Genomic DNA, 21,958 nt, shown 5'->3' with positions numbered 1-21,958 from the left:
CCATTTAGAGAGCAAACCTGAGAGAACAAAACTCAAACAGACATGCCAGTTGATTAGGATCTGAAAACCGACACGTCTTCAAAGTGCTAGTGAAACTGTAGTGCGGCATGTCCTGTTTCAGGGCCGAGGTTCCAAAGCCAAGACCCGTTTTGCCAGATGAAAGCCGGGCAGGCTTGTTTTGTTCAACGTCCACTTGGCTGACCCTGGCACCGGTGGGTCCCTGGGAGCGAAGACACCACCGTGCCAAAACATTTACATCCGAACAGAACCAATATCCAATCAGTGGAGAGCACGGTTGAATTAAATAGTTATTGGTCTGTCCTTGTGTTATTATTTCCAACTACTTTTGTCAACATATTTTCTGAAGCATAGCATGGAAGAGCTTGCGTTAGTTAGCAATACAAGCAATGTATGAAAATTAAGTTTGTTTATTTTGTTTTGTTCAAGGGAAGTTTGAGCAACAGTTTGCTACTGAAAGGGAATGTAATTCGTTTTAAATTGATGCATACTTTTCATAGCTTCATAGATCATAAGTCAGCGATTGTTATTGTTGTCAAAGTTACAATAACAGCAGAACATATTTGGATTATTGCACTGAATGAACCAATCGTTCATACGCTTGTCATTTAGTGGTCAGCATCCCATGGAAACAGAGATGCCTTCATCATCAACGAGTCAGTCACAGTTGAATGAAGTGTGGATGGATGCTGTAGAGACTGGATGGATGCTGTAGAGTCTGGATGGATGCTGTAGGGTCTGGATGGATGCTGTAGGGTCTGGATGGATGCTGTAGGGTCTGGATGGATGCTGTAGAGTCTGGATGGATGCTGTAGAGTCTGGATGGATGCTGTAGGGTCTGGATGGATGCTGTAGGGTCTGGATGGATGCTGTAGAGTCTGGATAGATGCTGTAGAGTGTTAAAGTTTCAGGGTAGTGGTGCAGACACAGTGTGATGGTGATATTGAGGAATACCTCAAATACAACCTCACACACAGCCTCACAGCCTCACTTACAGCCTCTCTTACAGCCTCACTCATAGCCTCACAACCTTACTTACAGCCTCACTCACAACTTCACTTACAGCCTCACTTACAGCCTCACTCCCAGCCTCACAGCCGCCCTCACAACCTCACTTACAGCCTCACTCACAACCTCAAATACGGCCTCACTTACAGCCTCACTCACAACCTCATATATGGCCTCACTTACAGCCTCATAGCCTACTTGGCCTCACTCATAACCTCACACACAGCCTCGATGCCTCACACACCCTGATTTACAAGCACAGCCAGACCTTTTACAAGCAAACTACCGACACACCGAGAGGAGAAGACAAGCCCATTAGTTTGGCATTAACAGCCAGGTGACCTGCTCCACTGAAGTGGACACTTCCTGAAAAATGTTCAACTTTGCTGTGGTAGCACCAACAGGGAGTACAGTCCATGGGTTAACCTGTACATGCTTCAGTCATCAACACCTCTTCATACAATTTACACAGTCAGTGAAGGGATTTAGGATTATTTCAAACATAATCTGAGTAATGCAACAATTACAATAGTGTACAATGTGATGGTCAATGGTGCTCATTCAGGCCTTGTTTCATATGCAAAAAAAATAGTTACTTAGTAATAGTAATACTAATAGTAATAGTTACACAAAATGCATAGAATAAACACAAACTTAAAATGCTTGAACTTCTTTTACACACAAGCTCAACCAAGACCAAAACTTTCGATTTTTACTGCCCAATTTACCAATGTTTTCACACTGTATGTCAGAAAAGAAAACCTCATGTTAAAAACCTAACTTATTGGCTAAAGTCAAAGTGAACAGCTGTTCATATTGTGAATTGAAACACAAATATATCCCCTGTATTTTGTTCCATTGCTACTGAGAAACAGCTGGTTGAAGTTATGCAAATACTGTAAATCACAGCTAGGAAACACTCAGGTGTTGGGTTAGGGTTAGGGTTAGTTAATCACAGCTAGGAAACACTCAGGTGTTGGGTTAGGGTTAGGGTTAGTTAATCACAGCTAGGAAACACTCAGGTGTTGAGGTTCTTTCAATTGACTGACCATGTGGTACATATAAAGAGGAGCTCTTTGGGATGATCATGTGTGGAAAAAGAACAATACAGAGCAACCCGAAGAAAGTAAGAATGCAGTTATGCCTGCACGAGGGAGAGGAAGACAAGTACCAGGACAAGGGAGAGGAAGACAAGTACCAGACCAAGGGAGAGGAGTGGGACAAGGGAGAGAGAGGAGTTAGAATGTGTGGTGGCGCTCAAAGAAGGGCCAGTGTTAGGGTAACTGATGAAATACTGTGAATGGTGTCAGAGCAGCAAACTGGAGGACAGTCCCTGGTGATTAACAGTAAGACGGCCTTTACGTAAATATGTCATGACTATCCTGAACCAGTGAACCAGGTTGATCTGGGAGGGATCCTTGGGAGAAGAATTGACGTGAGGAAAACAGAGTATCCATCCAAAATGCAAAGTTAGGGGAAACAGACTATTACTAAAAACTTAGCTCCAGGCATTGGAGGCCTGTTATAGCTGATAAGCAAGTAATACGTAAGGAACTCATGGGCTCTAATAACCAAATGAAGACATTAGAACACTGCAACTCCTGAGTTACGTACATGTCAGGCCGGCCCCCTTGCCATATAAAATATTGACAAGAAGCAGAGGGAAAGTGTCAGCTAATCAATTGGTTATCTTGCAACACATTGTGTATAGAAAGGGGCGGACGTTTTATGATTATAGAGCAAGCTTTGCTCATGCAACTGATGGGCTTTTCATGGGCGGAATACCCAGTGTTTGTATATCCTGTATTGAAGTAAATAAAGCTAAGCTTTTGAATTATGAAAATGTGTGTTTGAGTTTAGTGTACAATGTGTGATTTTAAGCATGAAATTAACTGTTTTGCCAATTGTGTGTCGTTTGTTGGCACGCTAAGAGTTTAGGAAACTTGTTAGAAGTATTGAGAAAAATGTAATAGCGATTGTAAAAAAACTGTAACAAACACGTTCATTGGAGAAGAACTCCTCCGTTTAAGTATTTGAGTTTGGTCTTGTCAGTCGCTTGTTTGACTTACTAACACTGCTTGTAACTCTTTAAATGTCTTTTATTGGTTAATATCCAGTTCCCTTCGATAACATTATGGTTCTAAGTCTGAAATTTTAAGAAAACATTATAAATCAAATTTGCCCACTGCCTAACACATTCTTTGCAGAGTGAGAAGATTGAGCATGAAAACATTCATCATCTCACAATCCCCTAGGTCTGCTCTACCTCAAGGCACTGCCCTAATGTGTGATTATATTTCCTTGCATGTGTGATCATCTGTTCTGTGTGTGTATGTCTGTGTGTGTGTGCGCGTGTGTATGTCTATGTGTGTGTGTGTGTGTGTGTGTGTGACTGGTCGGTGGATTTTGTTTACTTTAGTGGAAAGTGAATTTCGGGGGTTGGCCTTATTGATACTGACAGGCCCATTTGGAAACAATCATCAAAAGTGTCATGGAAAAAGCAATACGTCATCGGCTGCTACAGAACCGAAACACTTTGCCAGCATCAATATTTTCACTCAAAGTGAGCAATGGCTGTCTTTCTGACAACATGTTTAGCTCTCGCTCTCGAAGTTACTAAGATCACGCGTTAGAATATAACACTTTTAAGGGAAACATGCGTGATATAGTCCCCACGTATATTCCCACGTAGACACACAATGGCTAAGCTGCTGATTCAGAACAGGGACAGCCAGGGTGGGAGATCAGGACACTCGTCATCCTGGCTGGAAAGCCTGATGTTCAGACATGTCTGACACTCTGACATCATGCTCGCCCACTCAGAGCACAGAGGTATCTCCTTGGCAACGCCCTGTTTGGAAAAAGCCCAATGACAGGATTCCAGGTAGGAGAATTCAGTCAAGAATGTTTCTTCAAAGGAGCGACTGTGTGGGAGGATCAAGCCTGAGACCATCCCTGACAATCACACCAGCTTTCAATTTCCCTTTTCAAGACACAAGCTTTTTTAAGACCCCCCCCCTACACACACACAAACACCACACAGACACACCACACTGTCTCAGAGGAGTGAAACAGCTCCAGAGGACAAGAAGCAGAATACAAAGACAGAGAGAGGAAGGAGTTTATCTGGGTCTCCTCCTACACATAGGAAGTGTAGATAATTGGCCTCTCTCTGGTCCATATCATGTTAATGGGGGAAGTGGTTCCATGTCATCGATCCCCAGCTTCCCTCACACCTCCTGCTGCAGGAGTTCTCCTTGGATTCTGTTAGAGCCTAATTACTCAGCACTACACGTTCTCTCTACCAGCATATCATCCCACAGATCAATCCATCCAGCTATAAACACACATAATCTCTCTTCCAAGAACAGTTACTCACGGGTCAGACACACGGGGCAGTTATGTTTCATTTCCAGGCTTTACACGCAAAATACTAATGATATCACTCATATTTAATCGTGTAACCAGGGTGCATTAGGCTGCAGCCTGATGTGAATCGGTGCCAGGTGGAAACACTGTCTGAGTCTAAAGAGGGATCATCTCATGTGTTTCCCTGACTACTCTCCAGCCCAGGTCCTCCCTCCCTCCCTCCACCCCTCCCTCATTAACACTTACCCTCTGTGACACTCACAGTGACCACACCGTCACCTCTCTCACACACACCGTCACCTCTCTCACACACACCATCACCTCTCTCTCACACACACCATCACGTCTCTCTCACACACACCATCACCTCTCTCTCACACACACCATCACCTCTCTCACACACACACCATCACCTCTCTCTCTCACACACCATCACCTCTCTCTCACACACACCATCACCTCTCTCACACACACCGTCACCTCTCTCTCACACACACCATCACCTCTCTCACACACACACCGTCACCTCTCTCTCACACACATCGTCACCTCTCTCTCACACACCGTCACCTCTCTCTCACACACACCATCACCTCTCTCTCACACACACCGTCACCTCTCTCACACACACCGTCACCTCTCTCTCACACACCGTCACCTCTCTCACACACACCATCACCTCTCTCTCTCACACACCGTCACCTCTCTCACACACACACCACACTCCACACACACACTTTTGACTCCTGATATGTTCTCCTCTAATGACAGTGTTGACGTACACCTTTTGGAAACCGTAGTTTCCTGATGTCATTGGGACCAGGTCAAATACAACTTCCAGAGCAAAGCTCAACTCTCCCCTGACTAAATGGAAAGTTACATGCTATTATTTTGAAAGACAACAAACTTTAGCTGGCATTGTATTAACCCAGTCTGCTGCATCTGTGGTGTGCAAAGCCAACAAATCCCCTGGCATTGAACATAGAAGAGTTTTTTTTACTTAAAACGTCTACCTTCTCAACTAGCTACAGTCAGTCTGAAACAGTTGTCATGACTACGGCTGGCGAAGAGTCTTGTGTCCCACACTCAGACATAGGAGCGCTCTATCCCTCATTGCCGCCGCAGGTCAAACTGACGCTCGGAATAACAATGAGCGACCACCTTTACAGTGGAAAAATAATATTTATCCCAACGTAGATCGTTGATAGCATCGGTGACATGTTCTGTAAAAGCCGTTCTCATAAACATAACTGTGTAAACGCTGGCTTTTAACTGGGCTGGAGGGATCCTCCCTGTGTCTCTCTCACACAGACTCCCTCAAACAGCCCCGGGTTTACACATGGTGGTCTGGGCAGGATCAGTCCTGCTGCTACACTGCAACACACACACACAGCCGCACACACACACACACACAGCCGCACACACACACACACACAGCCGCACACACACACACACAGCCGCACCCACACACGCACACAGCTGGACACACACACACACACAGCCGCACACAGCCGCACACACACACACACAGCTGGACACACACACACACACACAGCCGCACACACACAAACACAGCTGGACACACACACACACACAGCCGCACACACACACACACACAGCCGGACACACACACACACAGCCGCACACACACACACACACACAGCCGCACACACACACACACAGCCGCACACACACACACACAGCCGCACACACACACACACAGCCGCACCCACACACACACACAGCTGGACACACACACAAAACACACACAGACACATGAGAGATCTCTGTACAGCTCCATCTGTTCCAGGTGATTAGGGTCAACATCATACCACCTCCATACTCTTCATCATACGCATCATATGCCCTCTGTGTCAGAATCTCCTTTCATAGAACACCAGCCCTCAGCTTCAGGGAGTGGATCTATACCTAGATTTCTGACTCATCACCAGTCGTACCTCTTACTAACACAACCTGTCGAGACTGTTTTCTCTGAATACGTTTTTTCCACGTCCCCACCTTTCTCCATTCAACCTCTAATGCGCCGTCCTGCCGCTGCATGTTGACTGTCCACAGCAGGTCTTATTGTTGGAGCAACATTGGCATGTTGCACTGCAATCTGGCCAGACTTTTGGGTTTTAGAAATCCCTGGCATATTTACCTCTTTTGTCCATCCAGACTTCTGGTAAGGGTAAGGAAGCACAGTTCAAATAAACTAATGTGAGAAAAGGTGACTTGATGTTTATTGACAATCAACATATTTTTGTTTTAAATATTTGACAAGATACTATGTGCTATGTGATTGCCAAGAAGGTGTTCCTTTCAGAAAAGCAGTGGACCTTGGTCCAGAGCTCGACCACCGAGGGGGAGGGGGGAGGGAGGGAGGGAGGGGAGGGGGGAGGTATACTATTAAGCACATAATCCACTACATTCTTGTGATGGGAACAGAGCCGGTATTTAAACACGTCTCAATGCCGTGCGGTGTAACAGGAGAGGTGGCAGGAGGCTGATGTAATTGGATTGCTATACGGCATTGAGTGTCTACCAACAAAAGATATCCATCTCTTTCGTGGCCATCCAGCTCTTTTGTTGCCGGGGTGGAATTTATTTAGTCATTCAGAGAGGAGAGCAGGGGTGGGCCTCCACAGCTGTAAGGCTCGGTCCAAGGCCCAGGCTCAGGCCCAGGCCCAGGCCCAGGCTCAGGCTCAGGCTCAGGTCCAGGCCCTGGCGGAGGCATGGAGCCTGTGTGGGCCCGTGTTTGCATGTGTGATCACAGATCCCCCCAGAAGCACACAGGTCATTTGTGTGATCATTATCGTAATCACATTAAGGCTGGAGGAGATTAGCCCAGCAGCCCCAGAGGAGCGCCTCTCCTCCAGGACTGTGGACCAGGAGAGGGGGGCGCGCTCCCCGGCGCGGCCCCACGGACACACACTCCTGGAGGGCCGTGATGACGGGAGGGACAGCCTGTGGACAGACGTACTGTACTGTCCAGACAGGGCTAGAGCCAGGGGGGAAATTACTCACAGGTTTTTTATTTCTTTTCGTAAGACTTCACAACTTCATCTACCTCCTCCTCCCCCCCCCCCGACACACACACACATACCCTAACCCCCCCCTCCCCAAACTCATACAGCCATCCCAAAACAAGCTGCACCTCTGGGCAGGTCAAGAGGGCACACAGGCAGATGGGCCCCCACTACGACCCCCCCTTCGTCCTCCACCTTCACAATGGAAATGAGCGTATAATTTTGTCCCAACCTTTTGATGAGAAATCTCTAGTCTCCTGAGGGTTAAAACGCTACCCCAATTAACCCTAATTACTCACAGAAAGGACATTCAAATAAGGCCAGTAACTTGAGCTGTCTGGTAAGGGGGCGAGGAGGGGGGAGGGAAGAATGTTTGAGGAACTTTCTGAGAAGACAAAGAGGATACCCTTCATCTGGAAGTTCAACGACAGGAAACATCGCATTTGTAAACTGAAACCAAAATGATTTATGGTTGTGGCTTAGCACCTGTGTGTGTGTGTGTGTGTGTGTGTGTGTGTGTGTGTGTGTGTGTGTGTGTGTGTGTGTGTGTGTGTCTATTATGATAAGAGAAAAGCAGTGCATCAAAATAAACAAATACATTGATATATTTATTAAACAGATATGTCATATTGTGGTTGGTGGAACACAACACATACAGTTGTATCAACAGCAGCAAAGGTCCCAAAGCTTCTCTATTTTGTAGCTTCCATGTGTCACTGAACGTGATATGAACCAGAGATAAGGTGATAAGCTTTTCAACGAATCAACTAGATGAGCCTTACTGTTATGGCGAGGGAGACCTCTGTAAAAATTGTGTAAGAGTGTAACACCGTACAGCTTATCACTCACAAAAATGACACTTTTATAACAAGCTATAAAAAGTGATGTTGAAACATCCTGTGGTTACTGATTGACATCTCTGTGCTGAGAGAGTTTTTCTTGATTGCGACCTATTGAATGACCTGTGTAATTGACCTACACAAATCACCAGCTATGGAGGGGTGGCATTCTCTCATCCATGGGGTGTGTGTGTGTGTGCGTGTGTGTGTGTCTGAGTAAGTGGGAGAAAGAGAGAGAAAGAGAGAGAAAGAGAAAGAGAGAGAAAGAGAGAAACCTAAAGCTTAATTGCCCTACACCACTAGGGGGCACAAAGACTTTGAGGGCAATAAGAAAGTAGGGAGAATTAATCCACACAGAAAGTTAACACAGATATTTAAAGACCTAAGTTTCCATCCTAATTAAACAGTCTCTGTGTTTAGATTGACTTAAGTGCCAGCTGTAACAAGATGTGTTAAACATCATTAAAATATGATAACATTTATGAAACAGGGCACAAACATACATGATCATCTTTCCCTAGGCAGACATAGAAAACAGGCAGAGAGGTAGAATTAAAAAAAATTCGTGACTAAACCTATACTCATGAGACAAACTTGTGAATCCTTAGAATTTCAAGGTAGCCATTTCTTACATTACACGAAGTAGATTTGTGATAAATGTTGACGCTGCACATATTTGAGACTGCAGTCACTGGCTACCGTCTCCATAAACTTTACATGATTAATCTCTTAGAAATGTTGATTGACATTCTGGCTGAATTTTGCAGACATATGCTTCATTAAACTGCTTTCATTATGCATTTGGTACAGTACTCAAAATACAAGAAAAGGGCGTGATTTGTTTCGTCATCTCATGAATATGTAGTTTACCGCTTGTCACCCCCCTTCCCTGGACCTCTGTGGCTAGTTCGTACAAACGTTCAGTCGTGGACACAGCACGCGTATGGCTAGCGCGTAGACTTTTTGTTGTACTGAAGTGCAAAGGAAGGATAAAAACAGGAAGAAACTTCGCTGTAAACTAAGGACATTATAGGAAACTGTCTCCTATGCATAGGAAATCTGTGCTCAGTTGAGAAAGTGCCTTTCTCTACTGGTGCATGTTTAAATCGGAGGAGAACATTAGTGCCGTGAGTCGGCCAGACAACTGATTTCAAAGCTAGCGGCAACACCAGAGCGGAGGCATGATTTTGAGACGGAGTTTGGCCGTTGCCGCTATCAGCCTTCATGCTTTTTTACTTAGCTTTCTCATCAAGGTACGTTTAAAACACCGGAGGATATTTCACTACAGGCTCAAAGATGCCCTCTGAAACCAGATATCCAAATTGGCCATGCATTGAAACTTTTATTTTGCGGATGCACTGGCTGTTTTTCTCGTTGCCTGTTATGTTGTTAATGTGTAGTTAATTCCTGGTAATTCCTTTACTTCGTTTTTATTTTACTTTATTGAAGGTTTTATTTGTTTTCCAACAGGTGTCGGATGCATCGGGGCAATTCGAATTGCAGATCATATCGATGCAAAACCTGAATGGAGAGTTGCTGAACGGCCAATGCTGCGACGGATCTCGGAACACGGCGGATCGAAAATGCACGAGGGATGAATGTGATACCTTTTTCAAAGTGTGCCTGAAGGAATACCAGTCCAGGGTGTCCGCTGCCGGGCCGTGCAGTTTTGGAGCTGGATCTACGCCCGTATTGGGAGGGAATACATTTTCTTTGAAGAGTACAGCGAGGAATGAAAGATCCAGGATAGTTTTGCCGTTCAGTTTCGCCTGGCCGGTAAGATCACTTCTACTAGACAGTAGACACTGCACTTCAAAACTATCTAACAGCGCGTTCACAATGCAGGAGATATAACATCGTAAAAAAAAAACCTTGCCACGTGCTTCCTTGGAAATGTTAAAGCTGTTGTATTTATTGCCATTACTGACAATCAACCGTTGAAATGGCAAGAGAAAACACATTTTGAGGGTCGCATTGTTGAAACCACAAGGGATAACCAAGCTTGTACGGTGCTCTGAGCACCACCCCCGTATCTCCCTCATTAGCTAGTTACCCAGGTGCGGGGAGTGGAATTAGACGGTGACATGTTTTTGTTGAGTTTGAAGTCCAAATTGCATGGTTGGAAAACGAAGATGAATTACTCAGTCGATTCTATTCGATTTCGGGAATTCTATTGACCTTGTATATGCCTACTTGCAACTCGTAGATAATGCACCGTTATCTTTAAGGAAAGTTTGAGACAGAACAAATGCCCCCACGTAAAACAACAAGAGAAAACATCTCTTGTAATAATGGGCCATGAACCACCCATGTTGTCCAGGTGTGCAAGTATTCTGCAGACAACAGATGAGGGTAACGTCTAATTCAGTACGGGCTATCATATACACAATTACACAGTGGGGGTTCTCCTTTCTAAAAATCGTAGCTCTACAATTTGGCACGTAAAGTGGTAGTTCTTCTTGGGGAATGCACCGAGTAATAGGCCGGGAGTCTTTTTAATGGCTGGTCGAATTCAGAGCAACTGGACACAGGAACGTACTGATTCACCCCAAGCTTGTCTATTCTACCGAAGTTCTCTCTACGTGGTTGATGGATGAATCGCATATCCTTTGGAATGCATGGTTCCAATTTACATTTGTCTATTTTTAAACTCAACCTGAATGAAAGTCCCTCTTCAAAATCGTAGTTGCCTGCACACGGCTGATAATTTCTGGGTGAAGAAAACCCGTTGATGTCGATGTTTAAGCAGCAAATCTCAGTGTACGGTTTGCAATCTGAGAATGTATGAGAACTGGCTAGACTGCATGATAAATGCCAATTACACACCATTTACAACCACGGACTTGGGTTAGTTCTATTCAAGCTGCAGGGCTAAATTTATCGTGTTTAGAGATGCGTGTCTCTGATGTCTGGTACATCAGACTGTGTCACTGTACCCGAGGGGAACTCCGGTCGTTAGCGAGGTTCATAGTAGGTCTACTGTATAGAGGAACTCTGCGGTCCTCTCTTCCTCTTCTAGTGCTGTACTTCAGTGCGCATTAACAATCACCCAGGACTGGCCGGTCCCATCACGCTGTACTTTGCAAAAAGTGATTGGCTGTTGTGGACAGATGGTGATGGGGCTGTAGGGTGCTACTGGTTCATAAAGGTTTTTTTTTTTTCTCTCTCTGGTTTTGGCATCCCCTCTCCTGTGCAGCCTCGAGCTGGCCTCTTGTCCTGGCCTCCGGGCTTTGTGTAAGTCACGCTCGGTTGGAGAACAGGCATTTCATCTCTTTAACCTTGCCACCCACAGCAACCGCTGCACTTAATGAGGCTCCAACACATGTGCTCTGACCAGGTAGGACAGCAGCTAGACAGGCTGGAGAACACTGTGCTGGATCCTGGAGGACACAGTTGTGATGCACTGTAGACTATAAACATCACAGTACCCAGCCCCTGCTATGGGGGGGGGGGGGGGAAGAGAGGCACAGCCCCCGCTCCCCAGACAGAGGCAGGCTCTCTCCCCGCTCCCAGACAGAGGCAGGCTCTCTCCCCGCTCCCAGACAGAGGCAGGCTCTCTCCCCGCTCCCAGACAGAGGCAGGCTCTCTCCCCGCTCCCAGACAGAGGCAGGCTCTCTCCCCGCTCCCAGACAGAGGCAGGCTCTCGCCCCGCTCCCAGACAGAGGCAGGCTCTCTCCCCGCTCCCAGACAGAGGCAGGCTCTCTCCCCGCTCCCAGACAGAGGCAGGCTCTCTCCCCGCTCCCAGACAGAGGCAGGCTCTCTCCCCGCTCCCAGACAGAGGCAGGCTCTCTCAGCTTATCAAGCAGGGACAATAGTGTGCCCTCTGTGAGTACAGTGAGGATTACAGAGCATAATGGAGCCTGTCCAGATATAATGGCAGCACAGGGCAGGCAACAGGAAGCAGGGATGAGCCAGCAGGGATGAGCTCTGCTCTCAGACACAGCCTGTCCCTCCTCCTCTGTGTGGCCTGGCCTCTTCTCACAACACTCACTCACTCTGACCAGAGAGGCAGGGGCCGAGGCAGGGGCCGGGGGCCGGGCAGGGGCCGAGGCAGGACAGAGGCAGGACAGAGGCAGGACAGAGGCAGGACAGTTACATACCCATGTGTACCCCCCCCGACGCAGACAGGAGGGATCAAAAGCCAAGTCGGGTTAAAGACAGTGATGAAAGAGTGCTCCGGAGATGCAACTCATGATAGGATGACGGGAAGTTCATTGCTCTCTGTGGTCAAACACTAATTTACACAATGAATCACTGGGAAAAGAACATTTATTTGAACAAGGTTTGCTGGTTAGCTCTACGTGGATTGATGTCTCTCACTGTTTTAGGAGGGTAAACGGCGAGTTGTCCTTGTCGGAGGAGGGGGTACGCTCTGTACCTGCGTAGACACACCACTACACCTCTGGCAGGGCTCTCACATCGATCTGCCCTCGCCTAGTGTGTCTCCTATCTTCCTTTTATCTTATCTCTCATCTTTCCCCTCTTCCCTTTAAGGTCTTATCTCTTATCTCCGCTCTTCCCCTCCCTTTAACTCTGTTCTCAGCCACACTTCAACCACCCCTGGGTTTCTAACCCCAGATCTGTTTCTCTCAGTCATGTTCCGTGGTTTTCTCTAAATAGGGAGTCTTTTTTAGTTTGTCCCTCCCTTCTTTCTCTACCTCCGTGTTTCTCATGGGCTGTGCAGCGCTCCAGGCATCAGCGTGATTGATGACTAGCAGGAGAGGTCGGGGGCAGGGGGGGTTGGGGTTGGGGGGGGCAGGGGGGGTTGGGGTTGGGGGGGGCAGGGGGGGTTGGGGTTGGGGGGGTCAGGTGAGCGTGTCACAGCCGACCTTGAGAGAAAGCACTGCTAGGTGGCAGCTGGTGGAGTAATGACATGTTTACCTTATATAGTCTGCTCTGATGTGGCAGTTAAGTGCAAAGAACTCAAGGGAAAGAAAGTTTTTTTTTTCTCTCTTTGTCTCTGAGTGCTGTAGTTTCTCGTCCTGTTAGTTGTGTTATTTGATGGTAAGATTAAATAATTCATGATTTTCGTTATGCATTCCCAGGGAGATACCCATGTAAATGTGTTTGTCGTCAGAGAAGGTGACCTGTCAGATGTTGTAACCACACTGGCCTTCACAGAGCCAGTAAACAGTCCAGGGAAGATTCCAGTGTTACAACGTCTGAAAGAGTAAAACCACAGTTGCCCCGTGGTTTATTCTGGACCCTTCGGCTGGGCTGTGATCTCGTGTGACTGACAGGGGGATTAGGAAACGGGAGTGCTGCTGTGTTGGCTGACGAGTGATGCGTGCCTGTTATCTGGAGTTGGTTCTTCTTTATCACCTCCTCAGGTGTCCAGAGGATCCCCGTCGAGGGTTAGCTCGGATCTTATGTTCCTATTTCCAACTTCTGTGTCGATAAAGATCTCACGGCAAACACCCGTTCTTTCCATCAAGGCAGTCCCTGTGCCGCCTTTGAAGACGATTGTGAAAGTTTAATTTTCGTGACAGGGCCTGAGTTTTATGGTAAACAGGGTGTGTGTGTGTGTGTACCTTAGCAGTTTGGTGATTAGCCAGATCAGCTGGGCTTGACACTGTTGTTTGTGGCTTATTGGCGGGAGTCAGATGGCTGAGCGGTGAGGGAGTCGGACTAGTAATCTGAAGGTTGCCGGATCGATTCCCTCGCCTCGGGGGGATTGTCCCTGTACTTACTGTAAGTCGCTCTGGATAAGAGCGTCTGCTAAATCACTAAATGTAAATGTTATTGTAACAGATACAGTCTCGGTCAACATAACCTACTTGTTCATCCATTGTTTCCTGTCCTCAGAAAGGACATTTACATTTAGTCATTTAGCAGACGCTCTTATCCAGAGCGACTTACAGTAAGTACAGGGACATTCCCCCCCGAGGCAAGTAGGGTGAAGTGCCTTGCCCAAGGACACAACGTCATTTGGCACGGCGGGGAATCGATCCGGCAACCTTCTGATTACTAGCCCGACTCCCTCACCGCTCAGCCATCTGACTCCCCTGAATGTGTGAGACAGAGTTTCTGCTCCTCTCGAAGCCCGTAGCGGCCTAGCCTGTTCGTCCTCAAACTGTAGACTAGACAGCTGTATAGAAGTGGCAGGCATCTAAAGAATGCCCAAGCCTTGAGGTTTTAGAAAAAAGATTGTATTAAGTCATTTCATTCCGAGGGACTGAACCCATGCTTGTGTAAGGTAGGGCGTGAGGTCATCTCCCTGAGTAGACTGTTCTTCTGCAGGGTTCAGCTCTGATAGGCTGATTTCAGCTATTTGATTAGATATGTTGTCTGGCCAGTCTGCAGATAAGGAGACACATGGCTGCTTGTGTTAGAGCTGGGCCCGTGTGTGTGTGTTAGTGTGTGTCTGTGTCTGTGCCCTGAGGGTGTATCTGTGGCCTGTGTGTGTTTGGGTACTGTGTGTGTGTGTGTCCATGCCCTGTGTGCTTTGGTACTGTGTGGTGAGTGTGTGTGTCTGTGGCCTGTGTGTTTGGGTACTGTGTGGTGAGTGTGTGTCTGTGGCCTGTGTGTTTGGGTACTGTGTGGTGAGTGTGTGTGTCTGTGGCCTGTGTGTTTGGGTACTGTGTGGTGAGTCTGGGTCTGTGGCCTGTGTGTTTGGGTACTGTGTGGTGAGTGTGTGTCTGTGGCCTGTGTGTTTGGGTACTGTGTGGTGAGTGTGGGTCTGTGGCCTGTGTGTTTGGGTACTGTGTGGTGAGTGTGTGTCTGTGGCCTGTGTGTTTGGGTACTGTGTGGTGTGTGTGTGTCTGTGGCCTGTGTGTTTGGGTACTGTGTGGTGAGTGTGTGTCTGTGGCCTGTGTGTTTGGGTACTGTGTGGTGAGTGTGTGTCTGTGGCCTGTGTGTTTGGGTACTGTGTGGTGAGTGTGTGTGTCTGTGGCCTGTGTGTTTGGGTACTGTGTGGTGAGTGTGGGTCTGTGGCCTGTGTGTTTGGGTACTGTGTGGTGAGTGTGTGTCTGTGGCCTGTGTGTTTGGGTACTGTGTGGTGAGTGTGGGTCTGTGGCCTGTGTGTTTGGGTACTGTGTGGTGAGTGTGTGTGTTTGGGTACTGTGTGGTGTGTGTGGGTCTGTGGCCTGTGTGTATGGGTACTGTGTGGTGAGTGTGTGTCTGTGGCCTGTGTGTTTGGGTACTGTGTGGTGAGTGTGGGTCTGTGGCCTGTGTGTTTGGGTACTGTGTGGTGTGTGTGGGTCTGTGGCCTGTGTGTTTGGGTACTGTGTGGTGAGTGTGTGTGTCTGTGGCCTGTGTGTTTGGGTACTGTGTGGTGAGTGTGTGTCTGTGGCCTGTGTGTTTGGGTACTGTGTGGTGAGTGTGTGTCTGTGGCCTGTGTGTTTGGGTACTGTGTGGTGAGTGTGTGTCTGTGGCCTGTGTGTTTGGGTACTGTGTGGTGAGTGTGGGTCTGTGGCCTGTGTGTTTGGGTACTGTGTGGTGAGTGTGTGTCTGTGGCCTGTGTGTTTGGGTACTGTGTGGTGAGTGTGTGTCTGTGGCCTGTGTGTTTGGGTACTGTGTGGTGAGTGTGTGTCTGTGGCCTGTGTGTTTGGGTACTGTGTGGTGAGTGTGGGTCTGTGGCCTGTGTGTTTGGGTACTGTGTGGTGAGTGTGTGTCTGTGGCCTGTGTGTTTGGGTACTGTGTGGTGAGTGTGTGTCTGTGGCCTGTGTGTTTGGGTACTGTGTGGTGAGTGTGTGTCTGTGGCCTGTGTGTTTGGGTACTGTGTGGTGTGTGTGTGTCTGTGGCCTGTGTGTTTGGGTACTGTGTGGTGAGTGTGTGTCTGTGGCCTGTGTGTTTGGGTACTGTGTGGTGAGTGTGTGTCTGTGGCCTGTGTGTTTGGGTACTGTGTGGTGAGTGTGTGTCTGTGGCCTGTGTGTTTGGGTACTGTGTGGTGAGTGTGGGTCTGTGGCCTGTGTGTTTGGGTACTGTGTGGTGAGTGTGTGTCTGTGGCCTGTGTGTTTGGGTACTGTGTGGTGAGTGTGTGTCTGTGGCCTGTGTGTTTGGGTACTGTGTGGTGAGTGTGTGTCTGTGGCCTATGTGTTTGGGTACTGTGTGGTGAGTGTGGGTCTGTGGCCTGTGTGTTTGGGTACTGTGTGGTGAGTGTGGGTCTGTGGCCTGTGTGTTTGGGTACTGTGTGGTGAGTGTGTGTCTGTGGTCTGTGTGTTTGGGTACTGTGTGGTGAGTGTGTGTCTGTGGCCTGTGTGTTTGGGTACTGTGTGGTGAGTGTGTGGGTCTGTGGCCTGTGTGTTTGGGTACTGTGTGGTGAGTGTGTGTCTGTGGCCTGTGTGTTTGGGTACTGTGTGGTGAGTGTGGGTCTGTGGCCTGTGTGTTTGGGTACTGTGTGGTGAGTGTGTGTCTGTGGCCTGTGTGTTTGGGTACTGTGTGGTGAGTGTGTGTCTGTGGCCTGTGTGTTTGGGTACTGTGTGGTGTGTGTGTGTCTGTGGCCTGTGTGTTTGGGTACTGTGTGGTGAGTGTGTGTGTCTGTGGCCTGTGTGTTTGGGTACTGTGTGGTGAGTGTGTGTCTGTGGCCTGTGTGTTTGGGTACTGTGTGGTGAGTGTGTGTCTGTGGCCTGTGTGTTTGGGTACTGTGTGGTGAGTGTGTGTCTGTGGCCTGTGTGTTTGGGTACTGTGTGGTGAGTGTGTGTCTGTGGCCTGTGTGTTTGGGTACTGTGTGGTGAGTGTGTGTCTGTGGCCTGTGTGTTTGGGTACTGTGTGGTGAGTGTGGGTCTGTGGCCTGTGTGTTTGGGTACTGTGTGGTGAGTGTGTGTCTGTGGCCTGTGTGTTTGGGTACTGTGTGGTGAGTGTGTGTCTGTGGCCTGTGTGTTTGGGTACTGTGTGGTGAGTGTGTCGGTCTGTGGCCTGTGTGTTTGGGTACTGTGTGGTGAGTGTGTGTCTGTGGCCTGTGTGTTTGGGTACTGTGTGGTGAGTGTGGGTCTGTGGCCTGTGTGTTTGGGTACTGTGTGGTGAGTGTGTGGGTCTGTGGCCTGTGTGTTTGGGTACTGTGTGGTGAGTGTGTGTCTGTGGCATGTGTGTTTGGGTACTGTGTGGTGAGTGTGTGTCTGTGGCCTGTGTGTTTGGGTACTGTGTGGTGAGTGTGTGTCTGTGGCCTGTGTGTTTGGGTACTGTGTGGTGAGTGTGTGTCTGTGGCCTGTGTGTTTGGGTACTGTGTGGTGAGTGTGTGTCTGTGGCCTGTGTGTTTGGGTACTGTGTGGTGAGTGTGTGTCTGTGGCCTGTGTGTTTGGGTACTGTGTGGTGAGTGTGTGTCTGTGGCCTGTGTGTTTGGGTACTGTGTGGTGAGTGTGTGTCTGTGGCCTGTGTGTTTGGGTACTGTGTGGTGAGTGTGGGTCTGTGGCCTGTGTGTTTGGGTACTGTGTGGTGAGTGTGTGTCTGTGGCCTGTGTGTTTGGGTACTGTGTGGTGAGTGTGGGTCTGTGGCCTGTGTGTTTGGGTACTGTGTGGTGAGTGTGGGTCAAAGACAAGTCAGCTGTGAGCCTGGGAAAAGTGAAGCTGGCGGCTGTAGGTATTCTAGCTGATAACCAGGAGACTTATGGAGTGTTAGGAGGGGGGGTATGTAGTATCTCACTTTTTGGAAGAAATATGCAAGTGCCATAGTGTCATGCACAAGAAGAGAAAGAGGTATGGAACTCCTTTTTTGATCAAGACTCAAGTGATAAGTGGGTTTAAAGTGGACGTTTTGAAACGCACTGGAATGTGTGCAAACTCTCAGCATGATATGACAAACGCTTTGCTGATAAAAAGCATACACTGTTTTATGTTCACAGAACTGGCCATTCAGAAATGGTTATTGTGATGAAAACGTTTTATTTACTGGCATGTTCTGCCATTAGTCATTGCAGGCTTTTTTCACGTTTGTTCATCGGTTGCCTGTGAACGTTGGGTTTCTGTTGTCAGGAGTGTGAGGGGTTTGGCGAGGAGATCAGTACGAGCTGGGAGGTTGCTAGCTAACAGTGTTGCAAAAAATCTCACCAGAAGTCGCTATTGGCTCTCATATATGACGTCAACCTTTTAGATCTGTAGATTTACTTCTGTGTTGTCGTAGCGGCTTTTACAACACAGAAGTGAAGTACAAATAGCCTACTTTTATAAACACTGGCAACGCTAGCCCACTAAGAAAGACAAACGGGATGTCATCCTCAAATCAGTAAAAGGTTATTTAGCTGCTGCTCAACGAAAAGGGAGATTGTCAAAGTAGCGGAAAGTCTTTAGATTTGACGCTAGTGTCTATATAAGATTTTGTTGTCGCTAGGGAAGGGGAAAAGTCGCAAAATATAGTGCCAAAGTTGCTAAATTGGCAACAATTGGGTTTCTCGGATCAAGATACTCTCCCAAACCAGGTTTTCAGGTGAAGCCTTGGCTTTGCTCGCCGGGGTGTGAAGCAGCCGCAGCTACCGCTAATATACTGCTGTGGTCTCTGGGGGATCGTTTACCCAACAGCGGAGAACAGAGGACCATCTGAGATCAGGGTAGTTGGGTAGTTGATGAAGTCCACCACTTTCCAACATGTTGAAATATGCTTTTATACGAGTGGTGTTTACATAATCGTTGATTAAGCTGATCAGATTGTTGACTGACTAAATGAACACCAGTCCTCTGACGGTATCCTTTGCCTTGAGAGGTGCAGGAGTGAGTGGTTGTTAAGCTTTTTATACGTCTCCAGTGCAGGAGTGTTTAGTCTGAGGGGGACTAGTGATTGGTGGCCATTGGGTCATTTCAGTAGAGAGAGCTGGCTAAGCTGTGACATTTCTAAAATGCCTTCAGGTTACGCTGCCAGGAGGGAGTGTGTATGTAACAAGTAGGTGCTGCTAGTGGATGCTTGAGCTTTGTAAGTAGTTTTGACACACACACAAACACACACACAAACATGACACACTGTGTCCAGGAGTCCAGGACTGGGGCATAGGGTGGTGTGTAAGGGGATACTGGTGTGAGCCATGCTGCCCCTTAGCCAGACAAAGTGTTTGAGGAGTGCTGAAATGAAGACTGCTCTTCCAGAGACCTGAATGAGGGACTCACTCAGCTTTCAGAGCTCTCTCTCGCTTGTATCTCTTTGTCTGTCTCTTTCTCTCTCTGTCTCTCTGTTTCTCTCTCTCTCTCTGTCTCTCTTTCTGTGTCTCTCTCTCTTTGTGTCTCTCTCGCGCTGTCTTTGTTTTTGTCTCTAATTCTCTCTGTGGCCCTCCCTTTCAGTCTCTCTTTCTCTCAACCTCTCTCTCTGCTCTGTCTCTCTCTCTCTCTCTGTCTCTCTCTTTGTTTCTCCCTCTTCCTCTCCCTCTTTTTCTCTCTCTCACACTTCTTGTCGGCTCATTCAGACATAGGGAGGCTGTATACACCTCCCTGCCCCAGCCCTGCCTCACTGTCCTAGCCCTGCCTCACTGTCTTAGCCCTGCCTCACTGCCCTAGCCCTGCCTCACTGTCTTAGCCCTGCCTCACTGTCCTAGCCCTGTCTCACTGCCCTAGACCTGCCTCTCTGCCCTTTCTGTCTCTTTTTGTCTCTCAATCTCTCGGTCTCTGTCTCTTTGTTTCTCAATCTGTCCCACTGTCCCAGCCCTGCCTCTGTCCCAGCCCTGCCTCTCTGTCCCAGCCCTGCCTCTCGGTCCCAGCCCTGCCTCTGTCCCAGCCCTGCCTCTCTGGTCCTGCCCTGTCTCACTGTCCAGAGGCAGACGGCCTCTTACCAGGGGGTGTCAGACCAGACCAGATCAGACCCTGGTCTGCACGGCGCTAATCCCTGAAGTCCCTGGAACAACTAGCTACTTAGCCCCTCCTAATCAGATCAGAGGCACTATTGTTGTAACATCTACCAATACCCAGGCTCTGGATTACATCTTGTTAGAGATGAATGACACACAGGCATGGGGCACGGTGTGAAGTGTGTGGTGTTGCGGAGGGTTGTGCGGTGGGTTGTGTGTGTCCAGATCTTTGCCTGAAAAGAGACATTTCATTAGGATGTAGGGACGGTCCCTGTATCTTGCATTGACCATCACATGAGCGTTGCTATCTGTGTTCAGTAGCCTTGCTGTGTGGGTGTTGTAGTTCTGGTGGGTAACCATGGTAACTATGTCTCTCCTTGTCTTCCTCAGAGGTCGTACACGTTAATAGTGGAAGCCATGGACTTCAATAACAACACCAGTGGTGAGTATCTGTCTTCCTGTCTGTTTCTTTCTTTTCCTGTTGTAGTCCTCTCTCTCTCTCCCCCCTCACTCCATCTCATTAACTCTCCGCCTCTCTCTCTCTCTCCCCCTCCCTCTCTCTCATGTTAACCTTTGGGGTTAGTGTGTTGGAGGCCAAGAATGGAAGTTTATTTTTCCTGAACCGCCTGCCCCCTCCCACCTCCCACACAGCCTGGGGAATGTGTGTGTGTGTGTGTGTGTGTGCAGGGAGTGTGTTGACAGGTGCGTGTGACAGGACAGGGAAGAGGAAGCAGAAGGTAGTACAGTAGTCAAACTGTGTGTGTGTGAGGGTGTATATGTGGGGGGGGGGGGGGGGGGGGGGGGGGGGGGGGGGGGGGAAGAGAAGGAGAGGGGTATGTCTAGATCCCCTTGGGGCAGGGGGGGGTCGTGAGGGGGGGGTCGTGCTGCCCTTATGAAAATGTTTTCATTAGTCTGATGACTGATGGCAGGTGCTGCCCGCCTGGGGGAGGTTACACTGCCTCACTGTCACACAGACAGACAGGAAGCACGAGGCTCATCCACAACCTGGATCCAGCCAGTCAGCCAGCCAGCCAGTCAGCCAGCCAAGGGACTGAAATGTTACCCCAGCTGTAGCTATATGTTACAGAGCTGCTCTGCTTGTCATCAGGCTTGTCAGTCTCTGGGAGGGTGAGGAGGAAGCAAACTATTACAGCCTCTCTTTCATTATCATGCGGTGAATATATGACCATAACTTCACATTAGAGGTTTTCAGAGTAGAGACCAGAATGTGGAGGAATACTTTCGACTTCCAAGCCTACACCTTCACCCTGGTTGTGAGCTTCGGGGCCTCCAGATGGTCGGTGGTCATGTTGGCTATACAGTGGAGACCCCAGTCAAAGATATTCTGCACCTCTCTGTGCTTGTCTTAGCAGGTCTGGGGTCAGTGGGGCCCAGGCCCTCTCTCTTGTTTGTTGTCCCCCAGAGAGCTGTTAGGGCCCAGGTGTGAAAAGCCTTCTGATTGTACTGGAGCTGGATGAGCACAGCTGAGCTAGCCTGGCTTGCCTGGTTTGTTAGAATGATTAGCATCAGGTCCACAGGCCTAGCCTGTTAGCATGAGCTCCACCTGGGTAGCATAGCCTTTTGGCATTAGGATCACAAAGGCTTTATCCATTCTCCCAACAGTTGACAAAGACCAAAGGTAGCAGATTTCTGCACAGTGACACCATTTGAACATCTGACAGAGGAGAAGAGAGGAGAGGGAAAACAGGAAATCCCAAAACAGAGCATAATAAAGTAAATAAAGTAGAGTACAGTAAGGTCCTCGTCAATGATATGTCGAAATACATTTTTGTCTAACATAAAAAAAAAAAATATATATATATTTTGGAACCTTTAGAATATATTTTTTTCTAAGCTTTTTTTCAAAAAGATCTTTTCAACCTTTAGAAAAAAAACTTTTTTCGAAAATGGATATCTTGTTTTTTCCCACTTGTTACCTCTACACTCTCAGGTAACGTTCACTTCCAGATCAGTTTCGTTTTTTCTTGGAAAAG

General features: G+C 48.1%; 1 long non-coding RNA gene across 1 annotated transcript; it reads left to right on the top strand.

The window, feature by feature from the left end:
• Window positions 1–9,154: 9,154 nt before the first annotated feature.
• Window positions 9,155–20,732, top strand: LOC124474118. Its single transcript, XR_006956784.1, has 3 exons — window positions 9,155–9,516; window positions 9,734–10,039; window positions 20,355–20,732. It is a non-coding gene; the product is annotated as an uncharacterized LOC124474118 (long non-coding RNA).
• The last annotated feature ends 1,226 nt before the right edge of the window (window positions 20,733–21,958 follow it).

The sequence above is a fragment of the Hypomesus transpacificus genome, chromosome 11 (assembly GCF_021917145.1).
Source record: "Hypomesus transpacificus isolate Combined female chromosome 11, fHypTra1, whole genome shotgun sequence".
NCBI classification, from domain to species: Eukaryota; Metazoa; Chordata; class Actinopteri; order Osmeriformes; family Osmeridae; genus Hypomesus; species Hypomesus transpacificus.
This window is presented reverse-complemented; position numbering and strand designations above follow the sequence as displayed.